General features: G+C 40.0%; 1 protein-coding gene across 4 annotated transcripts in view; it reads left to right on the top strand.

The window, feature by feature from the left end:
* Positions 1-27,327, top strand: part of GALNT7 (polypeptide N-acetylgalactosaminyltransferase 7) — a 150,835-nt gene that overhangs the window by 91,518 nt on the left and 31,990 nt on the right. The window lies entirely within an intron of this gene.

Here is a 27,327-nt window from a genome sequence, read left to right as displayed (position 1 = left end):
CATTGGCAACAGGTGATGTCAGTTGTTTTTGTTGAAGTGACAGGCTCCCTTCATTCATGTTCAAAAAACTGCAGATAACCAGTCTCAGTGACCATAGTTTGTCCTTTGATTCTTTCAAGTGAAAATGGTGTTCTATTAAAAAAAAAAAAAAAAAATCATAGAAACCTATTCAGCATGCAGATCAGTCTCAGGCGCTTTTCTTTGACACAACCACCATAGTTGAGGATCTAATAGAAGTCTTTTATGCATACTTCCCATTTCGTCCCACAGAATATTAAAAAAGGTATATACTAAAGGGATTTAATAAAATTAATAAATCATCAAGGAAGACTTACTGCTTCATCAAGGTCATTCAGTGTAAGTGGTATGTGTTTTATATTTAGTGTATGCACTGAAGAATACCATAAATATGGGTACCATTTGGTGCCATTGCCTTGATTTATGCTGAGGCACCAGCAGTTTTACCCACTTTACTTTGGTACCATCAGAGTAAATATCCACACGTGAAAAACGATAGTGTCTTTATATGATCAGCAAAACAATTTTGACCTCACTAAACTTCAGAAAGGGCCTTGGGGACCCCACAGATCTGTGGATCATATTTTGAAAAAGCCACTGCTATAGATTTTAGAATGCAGAAGGTGAATAATAAGTTTCCTCAGAAAAAGTTTGTCATCACCAGTCTTCCAGTTTGATTATTGACAAATACAACATTATTTTATAAAGTAAAATTCAATCTCTTGTACTTGATTTATTGGTAATTTCAGAGATTCTGTGCTTCGTGATGATTTAGCTAATTAAGATGCTCACTCAAAATTGTATTGAGCTGTGTTTTAATTAACTGATACAGAAGAAAAACTTGATTTTATATTGCAAAAGTGCAGTCACATCTGCAAAAGCATAGATGGCCGGATAGTATGAAATCCTTTCTCTACACTAATTACTTAGGATTGATGGATAAAATAATAGCAAATTGGCCAGCTTTAATATTCGTCGGACTAAAATTGTTTTAAATGGTGTAAGGCAACCAGCTTCCAAACTGGAAGGAGTAATTTACCATCATCATATTAATTAAAATTAAAGGAACTCATGGGAACAAAACCCAGGAGTTCAAGGTTCACCGATTTATTAGTTGGGTATTTCATTATAATATCAGTATTTTGTAATGATTGTTTTTGGAATGCCAAGAATTCATTGAACAGGGTTCCCAAAAGTTGTCCATATGTTCTAAAGTCTAGAGATAGTGCTAAGATAAATATAAACACATCATAAAATAAGATGAATGGTATTTACGTGATGAAGACCTGTGATCAGACATTAGTCTGATTAAGTTCCAAACTGCTAGCTCATTGGTTTGGAACATCTGCAAAGCTATTCCGTGCAAAGCCTTCCCCCTTTACCAAGTTACTTTTATCATAGGTAGTATATATATAGACAAAATAATTGTTTTAAAGTTATTCTTGGCCGGGCGCGGTGGCTCAAGCCTGTAATCCCAGCACTCTGGGAGGCCGAGACGGGCAGATCACGAGGTCAGGAGATGGAGACCATCCTGGCTAACATGGTGAGACCCCGTCTCTACTAAAAAATACAAAAAACTAGCCGGGCGAGGTGGCGGGCGCCTGTAGTCCCAGCTACTCGGGAGGCTGAGGCAGGAGAATGGCATGAACCCGGGAGGCGGAGCTTGAAGTGAGCTGAGATCGTGCCACTGAACTCCAGCCTGGGCGACAGAGGGAGACACCGTCTCGGGGAAAAAAAAAAAAAAAGTTATTCTTAGGACCAACTTTTCAGTAGGAAAATAATATACCAACCTGAGCGCATATTTCGATTTTTCCACCCCATGCACCCTTCCATTTTCAAAAAAAATATATCTGCTATATGACACCTGAGTAGTCAGAAGGAACTTACTATTTGTATTCTAATGATTGTAAAACTTTAAGCAGATATACAATGGAATCAGAAGAATTCACCCAAAGCCAGAGTAACTAAGATATGAGTGGTTATGATACCAGGCAAAATGTTGTAAGACAAAGCCAACCCTGCAAGATGATAAATTGTCTTATTTTTCCCATCAGTGTCCATTATAAGATACAATGTGTGAGTCTACACACAGTGGTGTTGATTCTTGTATCTCTGTCCTAATGTGGTGTGAGTTCTCCGAGCACACAGTGGGGTCAGATGGGTATTGCTCTTCCATATTCCCCTCTGAGTCTCAATTTTCTTATCTGAAAAAGAGAGAGTTGTCAATGTTTCTAACTTGTTTTAACCACAAGAAGCCCCAGAATCCTTTTTCAAGTTACTTCCTAGACAACTCTATACTTTTGTTCTTGGCACCTTCTTGAAATTCCTGGGCTCCTCCAACAAGTTTGAAAACCTGAGACCTAGATGTCTTCCTAGGTCTCTCTCATTTTAAAATTAAGTTTTTCTGTGTTTCTACATTCTCCCCTGGGTGTTCCACACTTGTTTCTCTAGGTAAAAAAGCTTAATAGAACTAGCCAGCAAGCAGCTGGTATGCAGCTGTTATCACTTGAGCCCGAGCTTTGTGGCATGCTTTCTGTTGTGGTATTGCCTCTTCCTGCATCCTGAAGGGTGGACTGGCTTGACAGCCCCTGGGCCACGGCCAGGTGTGAGCTCTTTTTGGAAAGTAACGATAGATGTGGCATCTATTGACTTGGCGACCTAGTGTTGGTGCAGAAGCAAATGCTACTTTGATCCCAGCACTTTAGCAACTTGTGCTGTTTGGCAAAACTTGCGCTTCATGTACAAGCCACTCAACACTTTGCCAATCCTGGCAAGGAGAGCACCAGACTGGGAGCCAGGATACCAGGCTTGCCCTTCTTCAGTTTCCCCAGGAGCAGGCAGGGGACCAGGTGGAGTAGCTAGAGGACAGTTAGCCATTTTATATTGCCAAGCTCAACCCTGCTAGCATTTCCAGGATACAATCCTGTTATGAGAATGTCTCCTTCTATTAGCCTTTGTTTGTGCCAGCTCCAGGGGCAGAGGAAACCCGTTTTGCCTGACATACCAGAAGTGACCTTTCCAGAGCTAGCTACTGTTTGGTGAATTGTTGTCTTAGTCTTTCCCCATACCTCTGTAGACACACGCGTGATTTTTAGAACACAGAAAACTTATTTTTTGTTCTAAAAGCTTATCATCCCCTATATTTCCTTATCCTTTAGCCTCACCAGCCTTCTCTACATGACCTCAGGTTTGTGACATGGTTGGCTCACCACCTAGCACATGGTAGGCAGCAGGTACCTGCTAGCTGTTTATACTAGCAGTGATGGTGGCGTAAGCATCTCTCTCTCTTTCTCTCTCTCTCTGCCTCTGTCTCTCCACCCCCCAGCCCCCCTCCTTCCCCCAATCTCCCCCACCCTGTCTCTCTCCTTTCTTCCTTCTCTGAAGCAATATGGGAGTTTCTTGAATTTCTTCCACATTTCTTTTCAGAGTTTTTACCTTTTCATCTCCTTTTTCTGAGTCTAGAGCTTTGCTTTCATCTCACTCCTCAAATGGCCCAGATAAACTGCTTCTCAGAATGGATGGGGGCCCAGTGTGTAAGATTGCACTTTGAGAGTCACGTGGTAGCTTTTAAAGGGAATGGCTTGGACGCTTCAAGAACCTTGCTCATAATATGTTAAATGTGTCATAGAATTTTAGAACTGGCCAATCTCAGTGGCTCATGCCTGTAATCCCAGCACTTTGGGGGGCTGAGGCCGATGGATCACTCGAGGCCAGGAGTTCAAGACCAGCCTGGCCAACATGGCAAAACCCTGTCTCTGCTAGAAATACAAAAAAATTAGCTGGGCCTAGTGGCGTGTGGCCATAATCCCAGCTACTTAGGAGGCTGAGGCATAAGAACTGTTTCAACCCAAGAGGCGGAAGTTGCAGTGAGCTGAGATCACACCACTGCACTCCAGCCTGGGCGACAGAGCAAGACTCTGTCTCAAAAAATAAGAAGAAAAAGAAAAGAAAATAATTTTAGAACGAAGGGGGCCAGAGGGGTCCCTTGGTACTATGAGAGGTCCCTTACTTTGTGGATAAGGAATCCCAAGTGTAAACAGTATGTGATCATCCAGGATGAAATTAAGTGACTGACAGGAATGAATCCAGGTCTTCTAGGACCAACCTTTTACTGTACGAGACAAAAGAGCAGGAAAGTGTGTTGATCAGAGTAGTCGTTTTAATTATTGTATTTTTGATACATTTGTGAAACATTTTATAGTAATAAAAATTTTTACTTAAGAGCAAAAGAAGTATGTTATCAATCCCAAGGTAATTCTCTTTAAATGTGGACATATAAAATTCCAACTGTATGTAGAAGGGCCTCTGCTTACATCGAAGTTGTAAGAAGTCACACTATTAATAAAACAGATAAAAATAATGAAATCCTGCCATTTTCAGCGACATGGATGAGCCTGGAGGACATTATGTTAAAAATCAGCCAGGCACCAAAAGACAAGTATTGCATGTTCTCACTCAAGTGGGAGCTAAAAAGTTTGATTTCATGGAGGTAGAGAGTATAATGATGGCTACCTGAGGCTGGGAAGGGTATGTGTGTTTGTGCGTGTGCGTGTGTGTGTGTGTGTGTGTGTGTGTGTGTGTGTGTGGACAGCTGGGATGTGGGATAAAGGGGTTGGCTAATGGCTATAAACATACAGTTGCTGGAAGGAATAAGTTCTAATGGTCGAAAGGACAGCAGGGTGATTATGGTTAACAACAATGTGTTGTGTATTTCAAAAGGGCTAGAAAAGAATATTTGGGATGTTCCCAGCACAAAGAAATGATAAATGTTTGAGGTGGTGCATATCTTAAATACCCTGCCTTGATCATTACCCATTATATGCATGTATCCATATATCACATGTACCCCATAAATAGGTACTATTATCATATATTAATGTTTTAAAAGCCACCTTGGTATGGCCTAAGAGTAGAGGATCATTGTTGATGGTGTGGGCAAAATTTACCATTGTACCATGCCTGTCACTTAGATCACCCTCCAGCCTGGCCCCTGAAATGCATACCTGAATGCTAGGGAGATACACTAAAAGAGCGTTCCATTAAAATGCCTGTCAAACTCAAGGATGGCAAATTTCTATACTTGAGGGTCTGTGGACACTCGTAGGCAGATTACCAGCCAGTGGCTTCTGCAGCGACAGGAAACCATGCCTGGGCACAGAACAGCAAATGTCATCAGCAATGGCCATTCCTTAGAATAGGCACAGCAGGGGGACCAGCTTCACAGGAGCAGGGGCCCCTTTGCAGCAGAGTCTTCACCTCAGCAAGCAGAGCTCACGGAAAATGAGGGGTGCTGCATGGTACCCAAGAGTGCCAAGTTCATAAATACAGGAGGTTCACTTTGGGAATCCTATACAGAGCTGAAAGAGTTATGAGCATGATATTGAGCATTTAGGGAGCTTTGGTTTCCTCTTCTAGCAATTGTGGATAATAATACTTGGCTTGTAAAGTTATTGTGGGGAACAAGTGTGCTAAAGGACATAAAAGGCATATCACTCATGAGCCTCACTGGTTGGAGGTCACAGTTGTTGGAGGCCACCTTCATCCCTTGTGTGGCATAGAGAAGCCTCAGAAGCTCTTTTTTTCTATATAGTCCTCATCATGCCAGGTGTGTGGTATTCAGCCTTATCTTTAGAATACGGTACCCTCATCATTGTATTTCATCCTGCCATCCTACTACAAAAGAGGAGGCGTCCTAAAGGAAGTGAGTAAATATAAAGAAGTTCTTAATGTCAACCTAAGATAAAAAAAATGCTTGCTTGCAAGTGCTGGGTGATTGAATCTATAATTTGCGTCAAGAGAAGTGAAGAAAAATGTGAGGTTGGTGCAAAAGTGATCACGGCTTTTGTGATTTTTTAATGACAAAAACCGCAATTACTTTTGCACCAACCTAACCTTATTTTAGGCATGTATCCATTTAAAGACACTTTATTTTACCTATAATGTTGATGGGTTTACATTGAACTCAGGGCCAATAGCACTGTTAACTCGCACCCAAACAAAGCTTATCTCACGTGGATTTTCTGCACAGGACACAGCACAGCATCTTTGTGCTTAGGAATACCAGGTGGCACACTGACATTGTTTTCGGGAGGCTGTTTTAAACAGCAAAATTACCAACTAAAAGTACAAAAATGAGAACATCTGTAGCACCAAACAAACTGCAAATAGGATACTTGTTTTCTCTATGAGCAGAAACAAGAAACAGAGCATCCTCGTGTGCATGCCCATCAGGCATCTCCAATTGCAGTCCACATTTGTGGACATAGAATCCACAAATAATAAGGATCCACTGAATTTTTGTTTGTTTAGCATGGGGCTCAGGTTAATCACAGAAATATTTACTATATAGTTAATGAGCAAAATGCCCAGTACCCCACTATAAAAAACCCAAATCTCAGTAACAGTGAAGATGTTTATCAGAGGGGCATGGCTCCTCTGATGTTTGTCAGATAAGAATGGGTTATTATAGGGGCACTCAGACAACAGAGGCACAGAACAAAACAAAATATTTTTTTGCCTGTTAATTTATTTCAAAAATGAAATCTGATAATGGCTTTTAGAAATGTCAAGACCAAAAAGCATCAAATGTTGTTTTTCCATTTAAGGAACAGAAATAAATTGACCTAGTTGTTATTATGTGTTCCCCCCATAATTATCTTTCTTTGCTCCTTCCCACCCCTCCCCACTTTATCTTCCACCTCCTTTTATAGCTGGAATCATGCCAAAGTGTACCCAACAGAAGCTGCTGCAGTTAGTGACATGAGCTATGGAACACAGGAAGTCTTCTGCACTGATTGGAATATTTATTAGATTTAGTGCTGAAATAGTCTCTGCTGATAAGCAGACCTAATCTGAATTTCAAAGGTACTTATGACCATGTAAATGTGATAGTATCATACCCTCAGGCCCCAAGTGCATCACCTTTCCTAAATGGTTGGATGCTGTATTGAATCTGTTTAATGTCCTGGTAACCAGCTTTGACTTTTATCAGGAATACTTACTAATTTTAGATTTAATCTTCCCTCCTCCTCCTCAACAGAAGCAATTTAAATTCTTTCCAAGTAGCCATTGCACCTGTTTCTTACTTCAATCTTGGTCTCAAAGAAACATACAAAAAAGTCCAATTGTAATCATGCAGGAAAAGAAATGAATGGTTTTTGAGGATCAAAAGTTGCAGTCATGATGCTAGGATGTTTCATATCCTGTAAAACTAGAGACACCCCACCTCGTCAGCTGATTGTGGGAGAAGTCATTTACAAAAGTCCCGTGAAGAAAGAACTAGATGATATAAATGTATGCATATTTCTAGAACCTGAAAAATATAAAAAGATAATCAAGTGTTCTTGGATCCATAGCCACTACTTTTAACCGCTCTGCAGAAGTATAGAGCAACTGTTATTGGCAATATGTGAAGATATGGATGATTTCATGGGGAAATCTTTGAAATTAAAGTGAGATAATCTGGAGGTACAGGGGAAACATTTTTCCCTTTAAACTGTGGCAATAACCCTTATAATTGCATGTGCTCTCCGGAATAAAGATACAGCAGATTGACATCAGCTTCAGAAAATGAGACATTAGGTACCTGAGGGATTCAGTCAGATTGCTCCTATGAAATTGAGTTTTGAAGATTGAAAAAAGAATGCCTGTTTTTGTGGCAAGTGTTTTGGGTAATATTTTAGGGGAAAATTGATGTTCTGCATTCCAATACCTTAGGTAATGAGGAAGCTGCAGAAACAGCCTCCTTTCTTTTATGAAGGCTTTAGTATTCAAGATCACCATAGAGGTCAGTGCTGTGAAGCTAATCTCGGACGCCTATCTCAATTGCTTCAGAGTATTTTAGGATTTCTAAGGTTTTTCATGGATTTTTTTTTCATCAAAAGATACAATTTTTCCTCCACATGAAATTTTTTAAAGTGATGATAATTAAACATATTTACTCAGTAATATTTGGAACATTATATGGAATTCAGAAGCTCTGGCTTTCCTCTTTGGATTTATAAACCACCAAAAGTTGGCAACTGGCCCTTGTAAAAGATTTCTTCCAGCAGAGCTCTTATATCTTTGTTTGTGTTTTCCTTTCCCGCTTAAGCACATTTATCTTTGCTTTTAGCTGCTGCAGCCCTCTGAGAAACAGCAGTCTTCTTGGCAGCTGCATTCTGTGCAGGCTCCTGCTCTGTCAGTATGACAGCTATCTAGAAGGACTATATAGTAGATGGAATAACCAGCTAATATCAGAAGGGAAAAAACTGGCAGCAATGAAGCACAAAGTTCCCCTAAGTATAATTTGCAAATCTTTCAGTTAACCTGTTGAATCAAAATGAGAATGGGCGTAAATAGTATTGATCTTTAAAATATGTCCTTGCTGTTTAGAATAGATGCATTTTCAGCAAAGTCATCTGCAAAGTGAATACCAAAGTTTGGTCTAAGTCTGTTAGTAAGGTGACATTGTTGTTCTAGGGAAAGCTTTAATGTGCTATTTTTTATGAGAATGAAGGTATCAGGCTAGATCTTTTGCCCAGGGGTTTGTTGGTTATGAAGCTGCCAGAGTAATGTCCTGTTCACTTGTAGTTGTCTTAAGTAGCAATTCTAAATATTTTGAAAAAAGGAAAGAAGTATTTATGTTTAGTAGAATATTTAAAAGAAGAAAGTAAAAGCAATCACCTGTAATCCTACCACCCAAGTAATACATAGATTTATGTTAAACTATTTATTTATTTATTTAGACAGAGTCTTGCTCTGTTGCCCAGACTGGAGTGCAGTGGAGTGATCTCAGCTCACTGAAACCTCCTCTGCCTCCTGGGTTCAAGTGATTCTCCTGCCTCAGACTCCCGAGTAGCTGGGATTTCAGGTGTGCACCATCAGGTGCAGCTAATTTTTGTATTTTTAGTAGAGATGGGTTTTCACCATGTTGGCCAGGCTGGTCTTGAACTCCTGACCCCAGGTGATCCACCCACCTCAGCCTCCCAAAATGCTAGGACTACAGGTATGAGCCACTGTGCCTGGCCTCAAGTAGTATATTTTTAAAAGATGGGCCAGGCACGGTGGCTTATGCCCGTAATCCCAGCACTGTGGGAGGCTGAGGTGGGCAGATCACGAGGTCAGGAGATCGAGACCATCCTGGCTAACAAGGTGAAACCCTGTCTTTGCTAAAAATACAAAAATTAGCTGGACGTGGTGGCAGGCACCTGTAGTCCCAGCTACTCGGGAGGCTGAGGCAGGAGAATCATTTGAACCTGGGAGGCGGAGCTTGCAGTGAGCCAAGATTGCACCACTGCACTCCAGCCTGGGCAACAGAGTGAGACTCCATCTCAAAAATAAATAAATAAATAAAAATTAAAAAAAAAAAAAAAAGATGAGGTTAGATGTTATATATTATTTCTAAAATTTTGTTAAAATTTTTTTACACATTTTTATATATCTTTAAATATTTTTTGCACAACACCATTTTGCTAGCTATATGATCCACTGCATGGATGACCACAATTTATTTCATCCATATTGGGACATTTGGATTATTTTCAGGTTTTCACTATTGTAAACAATGCTGTGAGAAACCCACTTATGGCTCAATATTTGTGCCCATCATTGATTATTTCAAGAGGACAAATTCCTAGTGGAATCACTCAATCAAAGATTAATAACCGGTTCCTTTTACTTGGTAGTGTTTTGTCAACTCTGGAGTCTCTCCTCTGCTCTCCACCATCCCTGTCCCTCACTGCTTCCACTTCATACAGAATATATTTGTTTTGCCCTTTTCCATTTTTCTTTTTTTTTTTTTTTCTCTCTCTCCTTTGGTAATGGTCTCCCCCTGTGTATGGACTATCTGTAGACCATTAGAAATTGAGGGACTCTCAGGAGAGAATGCAACAAACTGATACTATTTCAAGATGACAGTTGACCATAGCTTACATGCAGTGTTCACATGAGTCAAGTCATTGGGTTCCCTGCCAGATTTTAAGTGAACTAAAATGTGTTCTAAAATTTTGCTTTGAGATTTTCTGGCATCTGCCTCTTTTAGAGTGAGAATTAACATACCATCACAGTTCTTATAATTCCATCCCATCGTTGAGCCATAAACCATTTGATAACTAACTTCAACTCACTCTTCGTGACTCACTTGCCTCAGAAAGATTTGATTTTCTGGAAAATCACAATGAAGCAGAGAGGTAAAAAGAGAAGTAAAGATAACTCAATTGATTCCAGAAATGAGATAGACTAGTGCAATAATTTTTTGAAATAGTATTACTAAATTTTCTCCTCTACAACATTTTAAAACATCTCATATATATCAATTATATGCTAAATGAACTACTTGGTTTCCTAATACCTTTAACAAAATAAATTACAAAGTGTAGCCAACATATATTCTTAACTTAACCCCAGAAAATGTCTGTTCTGTGCGTTAACAAATGTTAACTGTTGTATGTTACATATTCTTTTCCATATTTGTTTTACAGTGGAGAGGGTCTTCAAAAAATGATCTAGTATATCTCCTCATTTTGCTATAGGGACATTACTATCAATGTTTATGACTGCTGTAAGTAAGTATTACAACTTTTCTTGCAACCAATCCTGTAGTATCTAACAGTTCTCTTTTGAGAAATTATTTACTAACTCCAGCCTAAAGTTATCATGCTGCTACTGTAAGACTATACCTCTTCAGTCATTAACAGTGTTGAAATTTGCTTTTGGAAATGTAAGTCCTCCATATGGTTGATGTCATTTCCTCATTGTAATTAGAGTACATTGAGAAGGCATATAATCACTCACTGAGTGATGAAACATGGATTGGGAGAGATGACTCAATAAACATTTTAAGGAATGTTTGTAAAGTGTGATTTTCAAATCTGTGTTGAACTTAAATTCCCAACTTGTTCTCTGCACAACTGTTTTTACTGACTTGCACCTTGGTACAGTGCCATTGGTCTCCACTGAAGTCTTCGTGAAAAACCGCCCAGTGAAACTCATTACAGCATTTATCATAAGGAGGCCGTTGTTTAAACAACAACAACAAAAAGTCCCATCTGATCTTCACACCATGAATATTATACTTCTTCTGAACAACTGGCTTGTTAAACACAGACCTGACTAGGTTTTCTTGCTAGAAAATGCAAGCCAAAATTGTGATTTACCCATAAGAAGTATTTGGTATACCCAGCCCACCATGCTACTCACTTGGGGTGGTGCATTAACAGTGTGCTCATTGTCAGTGGTACCCCAGAATCATGCACACAGGAGCCCTTGACCCTCTGGTATATACTTCTAAAACCTCATTCTTGATTCCTCCTTCTTTTTCCTCTCATTCTTTCTTCATCCATCTTTTTCCCTCCTTCTGTTTTTAACTTTTGTAATAGTGTTTTATTCTGTGTGTCTTTGTAAGCCGCTCAAAGTCCTTGTGGAATAAGGTGTAGCATAAATTAATAACTAAGTCAACGATGCAGACCGTTATTTGCTCAGACTGTTATCTATACATCCATGCATGGTACCCAATGTTGATCCTTACTCCTGTTGTTTCAGCTCAAATATATTGGTGTTTGATAAGCTGGAACTTCTATAACACAGAATATGGCATGTAAGCTCATATTTGAAATGAGAGTCCAATATAGCTATAAACATATGGCTCACACTGTGAAATGTTCTTTTTTTCCTTTCCCAGGGAGTTTTGAAGAAATGTACGAGAACATATGTCCAGTCCTAGGAATCCCTGCCAGATTTTTTTTTCTCTAAATTGTGGTTTGAGATTTCAAATCATTAACTGGATACATCTGTCTGAGTATGTTTTCCTTTTCAAAAAAAGAAAATTTGAAAATAGCTACCCAAAAGACATAGTTCAGTATTCTTAATTTTCCATAACGTATTTAATATCCTCAACCTTTAAAATTAAACTGACATTCTCTGAGCTGTGTGCAGTCATTTTGTTGGTGGCCATATATTCCCTGGGTATTGGGTGAAAAGAAGGAATTTATTTTCCTGTATGTTGTTTAAGCATATATTTGTGTGTAATTCTTAGTAAACCTGTAGGTTTAAGGAAACAGCTTTCAAGTTAGAGTCAAAGGATTCATTTTTAAATCCTGCTGCTGTCACTAACTGTGTGGCTTTGAGCAAATCATATAACCTAACAGAGCCTCAGTTTCTTTATGTATGAAATGCATAGTAATAATAGTAATAATGCCTGCCCTTCCTATTTCACAGGGTTACTGTGAAACTCACATGAGATAACATGTATTAAAAATGCTTTGAAAACTGTAAGAGCTATTAGAACTGTATTGCCTCAGTCTGGGATAAAAGGAGATCACAATAACTAATAGCAAAATCACCATTTATTTGGCTCAAACACTATCTACTCTGCTAAAATTTTAGCTCCCTCAAATTCACAACTAGTTCTGGGAGTCAGCTGGGGATGCTCAACATATGCTTGGGAATGGATCCTGTTGGGTTCTTCATGGATGCTCTTGTTCCTTCTCTGTGGCTCACTGCTGTGGTCTCTCCTCTGCTGCTCTTGCAGCCAGTGCTCAGTGACTCCATGGTCATAGCCCCTGACGCCTCTAATGTCCTCACCAAAAGGAAATACAGTCATCCCCGTGCAGCCACTCTTAACACCTGTCAACTGTGAAGTTCTCACCTACATCTTCTCTCATAGTATCTCAACATGGGGAACATAACTTTCTCATTTGTTTGGGCTCATTAGGGCACTAAATGAGGAGGAGCATCAGGGGATGGCTGAGACTGAGGTGTTCTCTAAAACTGTATTCGAACGTTTCTGTACTAGAGTTTGTACACATTATTTAAGGTTATAGTAGAGACTGCAAGCTGAATGGTCCAATGACGATGTGACCTTTAGGAAGCCTCTGGCTTCCTTTGTGAATTCTAACCATACTGTTACTGTGTTTAAAGATCATTGGCAGCCAAGCTCTGGGTGGGGAACTGAAATAAGAAAGGTGTTGTCATAATAACGCCTGGACAGCTGCATCCCACAGACTGTGGGAGTGCCAGAAAACTGGCTGCCTCAGAGCAGAGTAGAGAAAATGGAAATAAATACAAATATAAGCTTTTCAGTGAGCTGTGGGTCAGAGAATGCCACAAGTGGTCTGGCAGATCATGGTGCAGCTCTTTGTTTCATGAGCTACATGCAGCAGTGGTTTTTATGACCTCTTTGTGTAGCTTTCCAGCCCCAGGATTCAGCCATGGTAAGGTGGAAGGTTTCTGGTACTAGCTCTGTTCTGCTAACAATGGTCCACTTTCCTCCAAACCCATTGATTATTTAGACATGAAATAAATCTATGCATCTCAACTCTTTGCCTCAGAAAATGAAATCTGTCCCAGGAAAAGTTCAGATGCAGTAACCTGCTTGGAACTAGGGATGCTTGTCTTAAAACCCTGCACACATGGCAAACACTGTTTTATTTAGATTGAGCTGACTGGGGGAGTGGAGCTGATAGGGATATGGGCATGATGAGCTAAAGCCACCAACTGGCGCTACCTTCAAGAATGGGTCCTACCTTCCAACTATGGCACCATACAGTAACACTCCAAAGCAAGGATTGTAGTTAACAGCCATGCTTTCTTAATTACCTAGTTTCATCCTGAAAGGTAGACCCATCCGTTAATTCTATGTGCATTGATTTTGACTTTCCACTTTAAATAGAGCAGAAAGTAAACATTTTTTATTCCCCTCTTCATTAATATTTAATTCATTAATGAGGAAAATGGGTAGCATTCTGTGATATAGTACTCCTGTGACAAAGGAGTAGTCCCAGGAAAATTTTTGGAATCAAATCAACAAGTATGTATTGAGTGTTGACATAATACATGAAAATGCTGTTTTAGCTAAGAGCACAACTTCTGATGATTAGTTTTGCTGACATTTTAATCTTGCAGACGATAAGGTAGAATGATGAGGTAGAATTATAGGCTTAATTTTGACCTTCATGGGGATTGATTGATAACAACATTGGGAAAAGGTAACTAGCTTATCTTAGAGTCTCTATTAGCCAAGGAAAAGAAGAGAAGGTCTTCAAGGAGTTGAGGCATCATTTGAGAAAATGATTAAATGAAAAGCTATAACAGTTTTATTGTGTCTAGTTAAAATAAAGAATATATAGTATTATCAAGAAAGGAATAGTCTACATGGGGGTTAGAATAAGGGAACCTAAGAAAAGATGTGATTATTGTACCACTAGCTATCCATCAGAGAGGGAGCTGGAATCAGTCATTATAAATTTAGTCTGTTTAGCACACCCTACTGTGGAGGAGGAAGCAGGGAGCTTCAGAACTGTAAGGCATCAGCCATTAAAACAGATTCTGTGTTTGCCAAGCAACCTTCTCATTGTAACCAGAGTTTGCAGGCAGAGTTTCCAGTGATGACTAGGTTGCATGAAAATTTGTTTTATTTTTTCTGATTGCAAACAATATTTTATATATCAGTTTCTTGTTTGGTGAACATATGTAATTCTCTTAAGTTTAATCAATTTTGCATATTTATAAGAAGTTTTAGGACCTACCAAGTAGTACAATCTCTGTCTCTAGCTTACATTCCTGTAACTTCAACAATGACCATAGAGGAAGATCTCCAGTAATCTCTAATTTAAAGAGAAGATAGATTGATTGATTGATTAAAACTTAGTGAAAAGCTCTCAGTTTAACTCTTAGTTCATTAATACATAATAAAGTAAAGTTTACAAAAATATCAAGTATAGCATGTTAGACATGGATTATTTGCCCATAAACAAATCTGTTTAACTAGTTTAACCTTAAAACAAACAAAAAAATGTGGAGCAGGGTGGTGAGAGCACCAAGTGGATGGTGCTGAACATGAGAAGGCCGCCCCCACGATCCAATCACCGCCTAACAGGTCCCACCTCCAACACTGTGGACTACATTTTAATATGAGATTCTGGGGGGCAAACATCCAAACTATATCAAGTGATAAACTCTCCTTCCACTGAAAATGTATATTGATTTCTGAATGCTAAATTAAACTTTGTATTCTACATTAGTAACATATTCAAGTGTCAGCACTGTTTATTATAAATTGTAAGCATTTTTCCACTTCCTTTTATGATGAAAATGAGCAAAAGAGGTTTTAGATGAAAGCAGGAGAGGTCCTCAATTTATTTTAAAATAAAAATGGAGGCTGGGTGTGGTGGCTCACACCTGTAATCCCAGCACTTTGGGAGGCTGAGGCGGATAGATCACCTGAGGTCAGGAGTTTGAGACCAGCCTGGCCAACATGGTGAAACCTCGTCTCTACTAAAAATACAATAAAGTTAGCCAGGCGTGGTGGCATGTGCCTGTAGTCCCAGCTACTCGGGAGGCTGAGGTACAAGAATCACTTGAACCCAGGTGGCAGGGGTTGCAGTGAGGCAGGATCGTGCCACTGCACTCCAGCTGGGTGACAGAGCGAGACTCCGTCTCAATAAAAAGGAAAAAAAAAAAAGTATAGTTAAAAAGCAGTGTTTTTCAAATTGAGGATTTGTTTCCTATGCCTAAAGAATCTTTCTGGTTATACTTACTTCAAAATTAAGGGAAGAGAATCAAAAATGACTCTTTTTCTTGAGACTCCTAGTGAATGGTTTAAAAGTAAGAAACAACCTTTAAAAGGAGCAAGAGATGAGTAACTTCTACACACCAAATACACAAAAGCATGCACACACACACACATTATTGTAGATTAATGATAGCGTATATTGAGTGCAGGGACTCGCAGCCTCAAAATGTTACATTTTTCATAGTTTGCTGAATTAGATATTATCTGTTGATGAAATCTAAATATAACAAGCCTTTATATTAAACTACAGATGTTGAAAACATGGCTGATACAGAGAAAATGCAAGTGAGTTATTCATAGACATTTGATTTTTATTTTTAAAATCCATTTTTTAAAGTTATTGGAAAATCACTATGGAAATTCGTTATTCTCATATTTTCTATGATGCCAAGCACCTGACCCACATAGCTACCCTGGAAATATTTTGTAAAATTGCTCTAAGAATAACTCTAATCATTGCAAGCCTGTAATCTGAATGTGAGTATATGTGATCAGAGCAGTTCTACAATGTAGGTGAACCAGTACTGTCCTTGATGTTAGAGGATTTTAAAGCTTTCTTGGGAAATGAACTACCCAAGAGGAGAAATTAGTCAAAAATATATATCAAGGCCCATCCATTTAAATGTTGACCTTCCTTCTTATTAGAACTATTACAAATTCTACACCAGTGAACTGAGAGGAATGATGCAGAATAGGGGGTTTTACCTCAATACAATGGCATTTCTTTCTTACTAAATCTTAATATCAAGGCTTTGTGTATTATAAATACTACTTCTGTGTGCTCTACCCAGTGGCTTCATCTCACAATGACAAACCAGAAAAGAGCTAAACTTTAAGATGCTGCCTTCAGGCTGGTGGTGGCAAATGAAAGCTTATAATTAAAGGTAGCTCAATTTGTGTTGGGCTGAAGCTTTTATTTGGGATAAGTGTCCAATCCAGTTGGCCCAAAATTCACACTCCCTCTCTGGGCTGTTTCTGTGCTCCAGAGGGTCTCTTTTCCTCTCTTCTTTTCTCTGTAGCGCCCAGGTGACACAAGGATTGTGCACCCTTGAGGAACATGTTGTAGGTGGTTCTGGCCTGCTTACCTCTGTCTCTGCTGCCTATTCCTGGTTCTGGGTAAGGTGTTCCTGTCTTCCCAAGTCTCCTGGCACCCTTTCATCTGCTGCTGAAGGAACCCCTGCTGCAGTAACTTCTGTTCAGTTCTCTTGCTGCCTTTGGGACCAATAGTCCTTTCCATGCCAGCCCCACTTTGGGGAATCATCTCCACTTTGGCTCTCACTGGTGCTGTGGATCCTCTGAAGCCCGCTTGTCTACAAGACCCTGTCCTGTCTTAAGCCTTCCCTCCCACAGAGTTGCCACATGTCATCCTATTCCTTATTACTGTGACCCCTGGCAGGCCACTGGCTCTCAACTCTTCGCTACCATCCATGTTCCCCACTGGAAGCATGTGGAAACTCCTGGGCTCCCTGGCTCCACCCTACAGCCAAGGGAGACTGCACAGCAGATGTGGAAAGGGAAATTGTCTCTAGTTGTCCTGCCTAAGTACACTTCAGCATGGTTTCTCTTTTACGTGGCAACCACCTTCTATTGGATAATATCCTCCAAAGCTGGGAAATGGAGGCTGTGCACAAACCCATTCCTTCATCTGCTTTTGTTACCTTCTATCCCCTTGTTCCCTCCAGGTTTTCCACCTCTCCCTAGTAGAAGAGCGTCTACTTCCCTTTTCTGTGGAAGAGGAACATGTCCTCCTTCACAGAATATGGAGCCATGTAGACTTAACTTGTCCTGTTGCAGTTTTGCCATTGCATCTTAAAAGTAGCGGTTTCTCGTTGTCTGAACAAGTACCCAGGGTTGTTTATCCTGCATCCGAAAAAATTAAGGAGCATGGACACAAGCGTGAGGGTGGAGTGAAAGTTTAATAAGCAAAAGAAAACACTTCTCAGCGGAGAGGGGAGTTCGAGTGGATTGCCGAGTTACAGCTGACTCCAAAAGCTTTTATAAGAAACGCTTCTCATCTCTGTAGCAGTTTGAGCAACTTCTCATATCAGTAAAGCTGTCTGTGCAACTCCCCTTATCTTACGCAGCTGTGCTAGGCAAGCACAAAGCGCCACTTCTCTTTTTTGTATAACTGGGTTTGTTTTAGGTGAGCCCCCATCCTCCCTGTGCGAGTTTCCATGGAGCCCACCATGTATGTGCCTGAAAAGGAGAGGAAACTTTTTCCTGGGAGCTTGCTAATTATACAAAGAACAAAGGACGGTGTGCTAGATGCTGTCAGCTTCTCTGTGTGCAGGTGCAGCCTGAGTTTTTGTCCCAGATTGTTTGTTTTTGCCCATTGCTGTGACTTTTCAGGCAGACCACTTCTATACTCTTAAGTTTGCCCCAACTGATTTTTCTTTTCCCTCACCTTCATTCCCCACTTCAGAAGTGGGAACTCTAACTGCTGTTAGGGAGGTTGGGCATTGATCTTTCTGGCTCTTTCTTGCTGGAGAGGGGCATTGTGTGAGGAACAGCAGCTAGGATTCCTCCCGAGGCTGGTTTAAGGGTCCTCAGAAAAAAGGTGCATTTATGTGTGGTTCCATTTGCATTACCATTTGGAGCTTGATAGCCTCTCGATGAAAAAAACAATTTTGGTTATTAGAGAACATGTATTAAAATGAGACAAGGAAGGAGGTAAGAACGGCTTAAAAATCATGAGGCTGCTGACATGCCCTGATAACTGGTGGCTATAGTTACATCTGTTAAGATTTGGGTATATGGGGCTTGGCTTTGGTTAGCTTGCTTGGTTTCACCTTCCCAAAAAGGAAACCTCCAGGTTATGGGGGCACTTTATTTACTCTTATTACCTGGCAGACTTTGTAGGATAATTGCCCAGAACTAGAATATTGTTCCAGATTTTGACATTACCCATCCCTTTCTGTCTCTGAGCTGCAGCCAGAGGTCACTGGTTGGTTTACAGGAATAAACAGGGTTAGTCTAAAATGTAGGCAAGAACTTAAAAATAACTAATGAGACTAGAAATTAATGACAACTGTATGGTAAGTTTGAAACATAATTTCCCTCTCTCCAGTCTTCCTTTTTGTTAAAAACAAATCATGATAGGGCTGAGTTGTTTGCAAAATAGACTTTAGTTTTAAACTTGGTCTGATTATTGACATAAGTGCAGCAAGAATCCTTATTTTTACATAGGCCTTTTAGATTGGCTTTGATGGAACTTTGTTGCACAGGGAATCTTAGATAGGACTTTCTAAAGCTGATCCAGGCGTGGTGGCTCATGCCTCTGATCCCAGCACTTTAGGAGCCCAAGACAGGCAGATCACCTGAGGTCAGGAGTTCAAGACCAGTCAGACCAACATGGCAAAACCCCGTCTCTATGGAAAATACAAGAATTAGCTGGGTGTGGTGGCAGGCACCCATAATCCCAGCTACTTGGGAGGCTGAGGCAGGAGAATCCCTTGAGCCTGGAGGTGGAGGTTGTGAGCCACGATCATGCCACCGCACCACTCGGCCTGGGCAATAGAGCAAAACTCTGTCTCAAAAAAAAAAAGTGACATCCTTTACTCATGACAGGTTAGGAACCCTGTACAGGGGCTGTGTAGACAAGGTATGAGACCAGTTTCCCAGGGGGCTTTTATTGGCTCTGCAAGTCAAACTTGACTCTTTAAAGGGAAATGCACTCTTCCAGTCAAAGCCTTAGTAAAACAACCAGTTTTTCCAATTGTGTACTGTTGCAAAATAAAGTGGATTCTTACTGCACTGATGCAAACGACTATATTGTTATAAGTCAAGAATACTTATAACCAGTTTCTGAATTCTAGAGAAACCAGGCAGAGAGAAACAAGCATGTTCCAAATTTTGTTCACAGGAGTATACCTTACTTAGTTGTTAAAAGTTGTAGCTAACTTGAAAGAAAGTTTTCTTAACTCTGAAAAACAAAACAAGAATTAGCAGTGTTCAAAGCAAAAATCAAAAAGGTTCTTTTACTTTTCTATTAGTTTAGTCCATTCCATTAACTCTTGTTCTGCTTAATATTTGTAAACATTTCAGCTTTTCATGAGTCGTGTACATTTTTTCTATGATCAGAAACCTGCATTCGAGAGTACCTAGTAAAGTTCCACAGTGATTATAACCATTTTTTGAAGAAGATTAAAATAAGACAACAATTGTCTGTAAATGACAGAATGTCTAGGGTGGTTACAGTCAAGAACATGATCGACAAAGTTGGTTATTTCCATGGCATACAATAACCCAACATAACAACCTTAATTGTGATTGGTAGCTCATGTTGAGACGTTAGAGCCTTAGATATCCCATACAATTTTGGACATATGTTAGTATTATTCCCTAAAACATAACCTGAAGAGTATTAGACATCATTTTGACAATCCCGTGTACCTAAACATGTTAAATGATCCTGTTTACCTCTCTTCTGCATGCTCCAGGGGCCCTCTGTAGCGCCCAAAAGCAAGGGGTCAGGAAAGACAACCTTGAGACTGAAGTTTAATTTTGGGAAGCCTGTGAAATATGTAAGAGGTTTAAAACACTGGCCATTATGAAACAAAATTTTACCATAAGTCATTTGTTTTGCCAAAACAGTGACTCAAAACTTTGAAAAAACCAAAACTTTTCATTAGCCCTTACTACTACATGAATAGAGAGCCAAATTTCACCCTTGCATTAGTCTACTATTAATGTTAACCCCAATTTTTAATGAAACTTTATAGACAATCCTATTCACTCTTAACCAGTTTGATCATGAGGTGAGATTTTTACATTTTTTTTTATGGTTATTTTATAACCCTTTACAAGTTTTACTAAAGAGTAGGTCAACATCACCCAGCGCGGTGGCTCAAGCCTGTAATCCCAGCACTTTGGGAGGGTGAGACGGGCAGATCACGAGGTCAGGAGATCAAGACCATGCTGGCTAACGTGGTGAAACCACATCTCTACTAAAAATAGAAAAAAAATTAGCCAGCTGTGGTGGTGGGCACCTGTAGTCCCAGCTACTCTGGAGGCTGAGGCAGGAGAATGGCATGAACCCACTAGGCGGAGCTTGCAGTGAGCCAAGATCACGCCGCTGCACTCCAGCCTGGGCGACAGAGTGAGACTCCGTCTCAAAAAAAAAAAAAAAAGAAAAAAAAAAAATGTAGGTCAGCATCATAAGACAACCTTGTTGTGCTTTTATTTCAAAGTTTAATTTACAGAAAAAAAAATAATACCCTTTTGAATTTAGTCATATGTTCACACACACAGTTTCCTTTGCAAGATTAATGTTTACAGTCTTTTCACAATTTGCTTAAACCTTCTGCTTTATTTTATTTAATTTAAGACAATCCTAGGCAAAATGGACATTTCCATGCCTTCTTATAATCTTTTAACTAAAAACACATTTTGCTGTTTTTACAAACCTTGCATGCAAATCCATGTTCAGTAGTCTCAATTACATGTCATTATGGTAACTCTTAGCAATTTTTAACTTTAATGTAAAGCCTGGTAAGTTGTTTTAATTATGTGCTAGGTGCAGATAAAGTCTGATTCCTTTTAGCATAGTTAGGAGTATGGTCACTTCCATTTGTTCCCAGGCCATACTAATTGTGAAGCAGGCAAGTGGACAGTTTTTAAAAGGCCAGAGAAGCAGTTTGCAACCTTAAAACATTTAGCAAACCTAGCATCTGACCTGCATAATAAATAAAATTAGACCACATTTTTACACCTTGAAGACATTTGTATTTTACCAGTAATTCCTAAGTCTGTTTTTATTTTAAATATTAAAGTCACGTGAACTGAAATGTACCACAGCTTTTACTTTTACTGCAAAATATTTTATTTAAGTGCTAATTTTTCTTAGGCCAATTAATTAGAGCTCTTTTTATAGACTTGACATATATATCACATATATGACTGCACAGTCAGTCACAAGAAGATCTAGCAGCTCAGGGTGGAGCCCTTTTAAGAACAGGGCTAGGAATACAGTTTTCAGGGCCTAATAAACAAGCATAGCCAGAAGACAAAGACAGATTTTGAAAGGGACTTAGCCACCTCTAATTCCAGGGGTTCCATGAGGAGAACAGGGATTTCTCCAAAATGGGATTTGTGGCAACTTACCTGTTTTCCCAAGGAATCCCAGGCCACCAGAAGTCATTCTAGGGTCTTTCATGCATGCACCAAGAATGACAAGACACAATGGAAAAAAGGAATTCAGTCGACTGGGAAAAAAAAAAAAAAAAAGCTTTTTCCAGAAAAACAATATCTATGAAGAGAAAAACATAAAGGCCTTTTACATATACCCATAGCTCAGATATCCACTTTGAAGTAAGCTGAACATTCTTTAAGAAAATCCTTTTTCATTAATTAAAACTTTACAGAGAATATAAACAGTGATCCTCTTCATTCCTTTTACTGGTTTGCACCAGTATCTTTTCCCAATCATGTTCAGGTTCTCCAGTTCCCTTTGGGAGAAAGTGACTCAGCTCAAGCAAGGGCAGGTTTTCCTCTGGACCACAGATCCCTCCAGTGCCAAAGCTTAATATTTGAGGAGGTGACTGTCTCTTAGTCAGGGACTTTCCTTAGAGGACAGCACTCCTGCTATATTGTATGGGATGTAAACAGTTGTTTCCCATGGTTAACCCAGTGGCCTCTGGCACCAACAAAGCTGCCATTGTAACTGCTTAGAGGCAGGCTGACCAGCCTTTAGCCACCAAGTTAAGTTCCTCACTTAGGTAACCCACTGGCTGTTGAGCTGGACCTCAAGCTTCAGCAGAATTCCCAGGGCCATTTCCTTCTTTTCTGATACATAGAGACAGAATGCTTTTCCTTTGGGAAGACTGGGGGTTGATGCTTTAAGTAAGACTTGTGTTAACTGGTTAAAGGCTTTTTGAACCTTAGGTTCCCAGGTTAGTGAGAGAGTTTTAACTGCTTGAGTTTCTTTATGAGGTGGTATAAACGGCAAGCTATTTCACAGTATCCATATGCACACAGTCTGCAAAATCCACTAATGCCTAAGAATCCCCTCAACTGTTAAAGGGAATGGGTATCCTTTCCTCACCTGATGCTCTGGTCCCTTCTGATAAGACTAGACCTAGGTACTTTACTGAAGTCTGACAGAGCCGAGCTTTAGATTTTGAGACCCTATATCCCCTTTCAGCTAAGAAATTGAGGAAAGCCTCAGTGCCTCCCCGAGACTTCCTTGGTTGGGGGACAGAAGAGAGTGTTATTTATGTACTGCAGAGTTCCAACTCGAGGGTGAGAAAAATTAGAAAGATCTTTGGACACGGCCTGTTTCAGCAATTTCCTTCCCATATTAAGGGCTGTCTGAGTAATAAACTTGTTCTTTATTGAATAAAAAGGTTTAAGGATTTTTATTTAGCTTTTGATCTACTGTGGAAAGCTTGGAGGAGTTAATAGGTTTAGCTCTAATGCCCTGCAAGTTCTCCAATATACACATTTGAAGGATTTTCCTTACCCATTTTCTGATGCTATCATCATGTTCTCATTTAGAGTCCTCCATAGGCACTGCTATTTTCTCCTCTGGCTTCTCTATCCCTGGAACATCCAAGAGACTTTAAATACTTGGGTTAAATCTCGGAAGGCCTCTATACAGGAGTGAAGTTGGGGCTTTCTCAGAGTGAACTTTAGGGTCTGAGGACTAAAGGAGATCCAGGCTGCGCTGAAGGGTAGTGCAGGCTTGAAGACGGGGTGTTACCTATGTAGAAGAGACAAGAGAAGAGGCATCCCTCAGTCTCCTTCTCTTCAGAGTGACCCAAGATGGAGGGAAAGGCTGGAGGGGCATTCCCCTTCACCCGCTTCCTCCCGTCCTCTGGGTCCCAGTGACTGCCATAGGTACCGCTGCATGATTCCAAGTATGACCTTCACTTATGGTCCTGGAGAAGCTAGTTGGCATAACTAGTCATGCTCATCTGCTTGTGGCCCTGGCCCTTCACCCTTGCTGGTTTCCTAGACCTACTTAGCCAGTAAGTTTCCCAGTGTACCCTAAGGGTCCAGGAGACATTGTATTTGGGCAAGACACTTTAATGGAATGGAGGAAGTCTTTTAATATTATCTCTGGCTTCCCTTGCTATGGCCCTAGTGAAACACTGAAATCCCAGAGAATGGGACCAATTGACTTCCAAACATAAAATCCCCTTTTTGTTTAAATCCCAGTGTAGTTGGATGTAGAACAGGTGCCTCAAAAAAGAACATAGGAATTGAATGGCTGTCCTCTTGACTGTTAAAGATGGAGCTTTGATATTTACAGGTGGGGCATGGAGCCTGGTCCCTAATAGAGGGACATAGGAGGGAGGGGAATCCGGGAACTAGAAGTTTTCAACAAACAGCGGAATCCGGGAACTAGAAGTTTTTGACAAACAGCCAACGAGACTCCCCATGGAGAAAAAAATCCCATCCCACTAGGTGGCACTGTAGGATCCGAGATGTTATGTAAAAACTGACTCTCTCTCTCCAGGCAGAAGTTAGAAAGAGAGGTTTGGGGGTTAATAGGCTGTCCCCATAGTATGCCTCCCAGCAGAAGAAAATTAACTTGTCTTATAAAGGAACTGTTTAAATTCATTGGACAGTGCTGAGCTTTTACATGGAGGGAAGAAACAACCCAAAAGGAGAAGGAAACAATCCGAATGGGGAGGGAAGAGGATTTTTACTTGGGGTGAAATATCCCCTTATATAGTGCCATCAGTGTCTATCATTGAGGACAAAAAGCCCTTACTAGGTGAAAATTTAGACTGATCTTGAATTCCCTGTCTCCAGGAAATCACAAAGACAACAACTGTTTGTCTTGGTAATCAGGAGTATAACTCCAGGAGTTGTTATGTTTGTCAGTTGATGTCTTAGTAATCAGGAATGTAACTCACCAACTGACTCTACCCAGCAAGACTATATCCCTAGGCTGCAAAAACATCTGTAACATTGCATACAAAGAAGGGATAAGAGGCATGATAGCCATGAAAAGAAAGAAGGAAAAATGCAGTAGGAAAAGACTGGAAATCCTTGTGCCCATGCCCTGATAGCTGTCAGGGACTGGAGATAATACTGAGGAGTAGCCCCAGCCAAAAACCTTCATTTACTGTAGGACCTCCTTCCAATCCCATGCGATGTCTGGGCCCTTCGTGAGAGGAAACAGGTTTGGAATAGACAAGAAGCCTCAGAAATGGAAGTAAAAGGTTAGAGGTCTGCTCTTACTCACCCTTCTGATGATCCCTTCTTCCTGCACCTAAATATGTTGTAGTTTTGCCAATGCACCTTAATGTAGCAGTTTCTTGTTCTCTAAACTAGTACCTGGGTTCTTTGTCCAGCATCCAAGAAAATTGAGCATGGACACAAGGCTGGGGGTGGAGCAAAAGTTTAATAAGCGAAAGAAGAAATGCTCCACAGCAGAGAGGGGAGTCTGAGTAGTTTGCCGAGTTATAGCTAAATCCAAAAGCTTTTATAAGAAACTCTTCTCATCTCTGTAGCAGTTTGAGCAACTTCTCTTATCAGTAAAGCTGTCTGTGCAACTCCCCTTATCTTAGGCAGCTGTGGGTATGCCTCTAGGCAAGCACAAAGCGCTGCTTCTCTTGTTTGTTTAACTGTGGGTTTGTTTTAGGTGAGCCCCCATCCTCCTTGTGCCACGTTTCCATGGAGTCCACCATGTATATGCCTGAAAAAGGGGAGGAATCTTTTTCCTGAGAGCCCACTGATTAACAAAGGGCTTCTGTACTGGACCATGTCTGCTTATCTGTGTGCAGGTGTAGCCTGAGTTTTTTCCCCGTTTGCTTTAATTGTACCTGTTGCTGTGACTTTTCAGGCAGACCGTTTCTGCAGTCTGAGTTTGCCCTAACTGATTATTCCTTTCCTTGTCCCTCAGTTCTAGAGGGTGTTTCAAAGTAGAAAGATTGTGGGGTGGAGAGTAGACATTACTGAGAACAAAAATATAAGAGGCATTTCAAAAATATTATCCCCAAAGCAATTTAGGAAAGAATTATGGAGCAGTTGTTATTTGTTATATGCTGGAAATATGGTAGTGAGCAAAATAGCTGAGGCTCCTGTCCTTAATGAGCTTACAGTCTTGAAAATTTTGTAGGAAAGATTTCTATGCAAGGGCATAGAGGTATATACAAAAGGATGATTATTGAAACATTATTATGAAATCAGCAGAAATGCCCATCAATAAGGAAATAATTCAGTAGACTGGAACAGCCGTACTATGGAACAGCCATACTAAGGAATATTCAATAATGTATTGAAACATTATTATAATGTTTTCATTCTTATTAAAGAATTATGTAAGTCTTATACATGCTCACATGGGAGAAGAGTCTATACATACTCATCTGAACGTGTGTTCTGTATACATATCAGACATGTCTACATGAGTAGACAAAAATCTTAAAAAATATATTAAGCCAACTATTAACAATGATTTCATCTAGGAGATGAGATTTGACATCTACTAGGGGACGTCTCTCTTCCTCAGAAAAGGGAAGTAGAAGCTCTTTTAGGGAGAGGTGGAAAATCTGGAGGGAACAACAAAACCTGCTGAAGAGAGGCAGGGAGGGAACTTTTACCTTTATGTCCTAAACTTGTATGTTGTTTGAATTTTGAACAACAAACTATGCATTACTTTGTAATTCTTAAGACAAATAATATAAGAAAAATACATACCAATGGAGTTACTCTGGCACACAACCTGGTTTACGTTTTTTGAATTATTATTTCTAAACTATACATTGGTGAAAGGAGATGGAAAAATATACAACACACAACACAATATTATGCTCTATTCCAGCTGTGTTGTCCCCTGTCCTCTGTAAGAACGCAAGGCCTGCAGATGTTCCCCAAATTGAGGTCCCTAGGACAGCAAAGGGGTCCCTCACCACCTTCTGCACCTTCACCCCACCCTTTTCCTCCCTCCTTCAGCCCCTTTATGTTTCTAACTCTGTCCTGTCTCCCATTCAAAGTTTCTATCTTGCCCTTTTCCCCAAGTTGCTGTCTTCTGCCTTAGAAGCAAGTCCCAAATTTCCTTTCATATTTTACGTATTTTCACTAATTCTGGTATCTGTTGTAAATCAAAATTGCTGTCTTTCTCACCCCGTTCTGCTGTTTTAAGCCCAGTAGTTAGAGTTAGAGGAAGAAAAACGTTGCCTGAGTCCCTGTCTGGGTTATAGTTTGTTTGGGGGTTTGTTATCCCTACCCATCTAAAATTAGGCATACCTTGCTCTGCCTGCTTTAGTTTCTCTCCAGAAACGTTACATCTTCCTACAAGATCTGCTTTCCCTACTACTGTGTTTTTGAACTTATTCTGAAAGAGTGTTTGGTCCCTCCCAACTTTGGGTTACACTGCAAAGTACTCTTTCAGAATCAAAATGAGTCTTTTTACCAGACCCTGTTTGGGGTTTCTTTTATTTAGGAAGAGTCTTCTGGAAACTGTACTCCTGCTACAGTGGTTTCAAATAGTTGTGTTGAACAACTAAGCTCTTTAGCTAATCTAAAAGCTCTAAATAATATTAGCACTTTGTTCATTCCACAGTAAATTTCTGAATGCTTGCTATATGCCTCAGGTCAACCTGTTTAATTTTTTTCTGAATATTTTAGTCAAACATAGTAATATAATGTGTTTAGCTTTCAAATGTAGTAATATAATGGTTTATTTATAGCAAGTGAAATAAATCTCTTGTGCCAAAAGCTCATTTCAAAAAGGAAAATAAACTAAGATCCAGGTCATGGAAAAAAAAAAAAAAAAAGCCAACCACCTGATAGCTGTAAATACTCTC

Source organism: Piliocolobus tephrosceles, chromosome 3 (assembly GCF_002776525.5).
Source record: "Piliocolobus tephrosceles isolate RC106 chromosome 3, ASM277652v3, whole genome shotgun sequence".
NCBI classification, from domain to species: domain Eukaryota; kingdom Metazoa; phylum Chordata; class Mammalia; order Primates; family Cercopithecidae; genus Piliocolobus; species Piliocolobus tephrosceles.
The sequence above is the reverse complement of the archived record's forward strand: the minus strand, read 5'-3'. Positions and strand labels throughout refer to the sequence as shown.